The sequence below is a fragment of the Tubulanus polymorphus genome, chromosome 4, assembly GCF_964204645.1.
Source record: "Tubulanus polymorphus chromosome 4, tnTubPoly1.2, whole genome shotgun sequence".
Lineage (NCBI taxonomy): Eukaryota > Metazoa > Nemertea > Palaeonemertea > Tubulaniformes > Tubulanidae > Tubulanus > Tubulanus polymorphus.
Window position 1 is genome coordinate 27,371,545 of NC_134028.1, and position 4,852 is coordinate 27,376,396.

The following is a 4,852-nucleotide window of genomic DNA, read 5'->3' on the forward strand; positions in this document are numbered from 1 at the left end:
AGTTGCTAGCCGCCATTTTGTTAGGGTACTTTTGTCCCGTATTGTTGAGTCATTTTTTTCTCTTTTTAATAAACTATCCGTGATGTGTGTTGTATCATATTTCATCTGTCCATGGATGGATTTTGACAGTTTCAGCAACATTCAAACCGCGTAAATCTCTAGTTTTCAGTTATGTAAAAATCATTTTTCAAATTTGCAACAATGCGACATGAGAGAGATATAAAAATTGGCGGTCAGTTTTTGCCGTGCGCATAGAAATCAAGAGTACTAAACTTTGAAGTTCGTCATTTTCAGAAATGATTTTCTAAAAAATCCAAGCATTTCAAGAACTGTGCGCATAAATGCCCCCTTTCATGTGAACTTTTAAATTTTAAGATATCTTGCCTAGTTTTTTTCCTATGGCTCTTTAACTGCAGCGCGTGTATTGTCATTCCGAGATTCGGCGCTGTTTTCTTTGCGTGTATTTCAGTATATGGGTGTTATTTTTTTCATTTCCGTTCTCCGGCGCTAGTTCGTAATGGCTGTATTGGTAGTCGCTTTTACAGCAGGCAGAGGCTTACGTACATGCACCCAAGAAAACCCAAAATATCACTCTTTTGTTGTAAATGCAATGCACATACTTCTTGCATTTTTGTGATGGTAGATGTCACTTTGACTTTTTATCACCTGTGTCTGACATTCGAACTTGATACTTGATATTTCACCACCAAAGCAAGAAAACGTTTTCCTATATTTTCTTCCCAATCTAATCAATCTTGTGTGTACTTAATATAAAGTATTCATAGAAAGTAGCTGAATATTTGCCCCACCCCATTTGTCCTGCTTTTTGACCACTTCTCCATCCATCTAATTTCAGTAGATTTTTATGTAAATTTATTAATAGACTACTTATTTAGATGGTCATCATACTCGATTTTGAGTGTTATATTTCTTTTCTTCTTCCATCTCAATATAGGCCAATATATTCTCTTCCCGCGCGCAACTTCGAATACGTGATCAAAATGCCGCTCAGTCTCGCTGCTAAAACTGGACAAAAAACCCTTAAACTCCAACATCTCTAATGTCTTCGATCTATTATATTGCATAAATGACGTAATATTAAAACCTGATACTCGTACCAACAATTAAAACCATTTTCCGTAGAGACAAGTGTAGTGAAAATGAAGAAATAACACCCATATACTGAAATACACGCAAAGAAAACAGCGCCGAATCTCGGAATGACAATACACGCGCTGCAGTTAAAGAGCCATAGGAAAAAAACTAGGCAAGATATCTTAAAATGTCAAAGTTCACCTGAAAGGGGGCATTTATGCGCACAGTTCTTGAAATGCTTGGATTTTTTAGAAAATTATTTCTGAAAATAACGAACTTCAAAGTTTAGTACCCTTGATTTCTATGCGCACGGCAAAAACTGACCGCCAATTTTTATATCGCTCTCACGTCGCATTGTTGCAAATTTAAAAAATGATTTTTACATAACTGAAAACTAGAGATTTATGCGGTTTGAATGTTGCTGAAACTGTCAAAATCCATCCATGGACAGATGAAATATGATACAACACACATCACGGATAGTTTTTAAAAAAGAGAAAAAAATGACCCAACAATACGGGACAAAAGTACCCTAACAAAATGGCGGCTAGCAACTGTAAAATGGTTTATTTACGGAGAGTTTTTACGAGTTAAGCTGTAAAGTTCACAAGGTGGAGCAATTACGACAATTCTGGTCGTTGTATTGGAAGATTACATCGACAATAGAGGGCGGTCACAGAGCGTATAGTGACGATTAAAAGCGCATCGCTACCGTAGCAGCATGTATCCGAACGGCTATCAACATCATCGTCAAATTTCGGCGAGGAGTCTTTGCGGAATTGCCTCTAGTCCATCCTCAGAGAATGAGCGTAGGAATATTTTTCATTAAGAAATTGTCATTAAGTTGCCTAGCTAGTTATATTATTTTTGGTTTTGGTATATATTCACAGGCCGGCCACTTTCATTTGAGTCGCTTTTTCCCCCTGAACATTCCCCGACACGCACGCGTTGTTTTCCCTGACTTGATCCGTATAACCTAGACAGAAACTGTTAGATTCCAAGCGCGATCTAGCGATCTCGACAAATTAACCCGACTTTTCCCGATTTTTTAAAAACAAAATTCCCTGACTATTCCCCGACTTTTCCCTGATTTTCAGGTAAGTGATTACGCTGATTCAGTTTAAACTATAACCCGTAGCCTTTTATTTGCAAATGCCGTTGACGATTCAACCATTCATTTTCGGAAAATTTCGAGGCTTTTCGCTAAACTTCGTCATCAGAGAAACCAAAGATGATTTTTTGAGAAAAAAAAAACATCCAAATATCTACCAGAGTAGATCTAGTTCAAAAAAGTAGTGGATGTTAAAGTAGTGGATTCTATTTTAAGGTTATTCTATTTCAGTTTTTGAGTGAAGAAAACTGACTTGATTTAAAGATAATTTTAAATTTATCAATTTAATAATTTTAAAATTTCAAAAACTTCGTTTGCGCAAATTGTCTTTTAGTTTCGATGTATCAAGTTTACGTTTAACAACCAATTTTGAGCAACTGATACCTATAGATAAGGGCCATTCTCGTAATTCTAGGAATGTCGGTATCTCAACATTCGGGGCGGCCCTATTCAAAGATTTAATCGAGGCCTACCTGTATATACGTATCCGTGCACTTGAACTTCGGCTAAACCTAAATATTCCCGTTTTCCAATTCCGTGATGTTGAACTGTAACATATCTACCGATTAGAGGTGTATTACAACGTATAAAAAAATGTCCCCCGCACAGAGCAGGACCGTGATATCCACACTTCACGTTAGATTCGGGAACACCTGCGTTCGTACTGGCAGTAGTGTTACCTACACGTACTTCAAGATTACGAGATCTTCGTTCTGAAATATCATTAATGTAAACGAATGTAGGTAAAAATTCCCCACATACGTATAAAAATCACCAATTCTTCGAAGTAGGTATAAACCCTACACCAATTGATCAATGGAGTGCAAATATATACAATTTAAGGTCGCAAATTTCCTAACTATAGACAACTTAAGCGAGTTCATACTGTAAAGTTACGTTTTGAAAAAGCCATCGAAATGGCCACAAACTGGCCCACATCGATGCCGAGAAGTAAAACGTATATTTTCAGTACTTTCATTTAATGATAGAAGGAATTACTATTCAATTCTATCTCCAACGCTGTGACAGAATCCTCACCCATAGATCTGGGTTGTTAGGTTAAAGGTAAGATTAGCTTTCGAGTCAAATTTAAACTCAAAAATGGAATATCCAGATCGCGTCGATTTTTTCATTCGCCAAAATGTAACACGATACGATAAAAGAAAAAAGCTTACTCCACGAATTGACTTCATTGTTATCACAGTTAGTAGCGTCTGTTCGATCATACAGGTCGACGCCCAGCACGACGTGTTGTGCGCCCAGATCAACTTGAAACCAGGCGTCAGTGTCATTCTGAGTGTGGCAAAGTCCCCCTTTTTCCCCACCGCTAGTAGTCCCATCGACGCATTTCTCAGCTCCATAAGAATCATGAGTGAAATTAGAAGACGACGTTGCCGGTTTGTCGCGAGCTACATTACCTAGAAGACAACAACAGAACAACATTTCACATACGTGTGTCGTACATGGCATTAGAATACATACATACAGCGAATTCTCCGTTTCAACGAACACCTTTCGATGGCAGTATCCGTTCAAGTTTTTTACACTGTGACTACCATGCAAATTCAATTATTTTCAGCCACTGTTGTGCCTTCCGACAGTTAAAAAACTATCAGTCCTATATAGCTTAGCAGTATAATGAAAGTTTGCACACAATACTATGGCCTTTCATATGTTACTAGGTTTGAGTATTACATCGTTATAACATTGTTAGTTAAAAGGGATGTCGCAACCGCAAATTTTCCATTTATACTTTTTTGCATATAGCTGCGATCACACGAGCGTTTTTGGCACCGGCCAAATTTGGCTCGAGCCAGATCCGTGCCAATTTGGCCCGGGCCAAATCATCTCCGTGTGATCGCGGCTATTGTAGACCAAATACGTTTGCGTTGCATTCTTTATCTTTTGCTGATATTATTCGGCGATATCTCGCGTATAAACCTTACGCGGAAATGCCGTAATCTTCTCACGTAGGATGACTTATTGGGATATAGTCAAAACGTCGAATGAAACATTTCGGACTCTTTCCCGGAACCAGAACCAAACCAGCAGCGATTTTATTGACAGTACATTCGAACATGGAGACTTTAGGCGATATGATGATGAAAAATCCCCGCGATTTGAAAATGTTTTTAAAACTAAGAATTCATTTAATCGACGAATTGAAATGACTCGACCTCCCGCTAGAGAGAACCGCGTCAGGTGTGTGAGTGTTGATGTCCGAATCGGGATGGTTCGAGGCTTCGGACTCGCAACCGGCAGCAAACGTAATTTATATCTTTTCGATCTAAACTTACCGATTTGACATCCGGGTCCGTTCCATCCGGCATCACACTCAGCGCTGTCCGGACATGTTAGTGCAAGTGTCTGCGTTACTGGTGCCTGACCGGTTTTACAGTGTTTCGCCCACTTGGCGTTGTTACAACTGCTACCGTAACAAGTTGTGGCTAGAAAAAATTAGATTAAAGATTATCGGATAAACAATCCGTTTCAGTAAACATTTACCAACAAACTTTGAAAAACGTTTCGTTAGTTCGGGGTCTACTGCAAACACCAGACGTTAAATATTTTATCAACGCCCTTTCAAAAACTGATCGTCCACACTTCACATATTGTGTTCAGAACTTCATCCGAGATAATTCGAAT

The 4,852-nt window shown here is 38.6% G+C and overlaps 1 long non-coding RNA gene across 1 annotated transcript; it reads right to left on the bottom strand.

Annotated features, from left to right (window-relative positions):
- Positions 1–2,746: 2,746 nt before the first annotated feature.
- Positions 2,747–4,577, bottom strand: LOC141904761 (uncharacterized). The gene is made up of 3 exons (XR_012619198.1): positions 4,504–4,577; positions 3,382–3,624; positions 2,747–2,919 (listed from the first exon to the last, which is right to left on the bottom strand). It is a non-coding gene; the product is annotated as an uncharacterized LOC141904761 (long non-coding RNA).
- Positions 4,578–4,852: the final 275 nt, after the last annotated feature.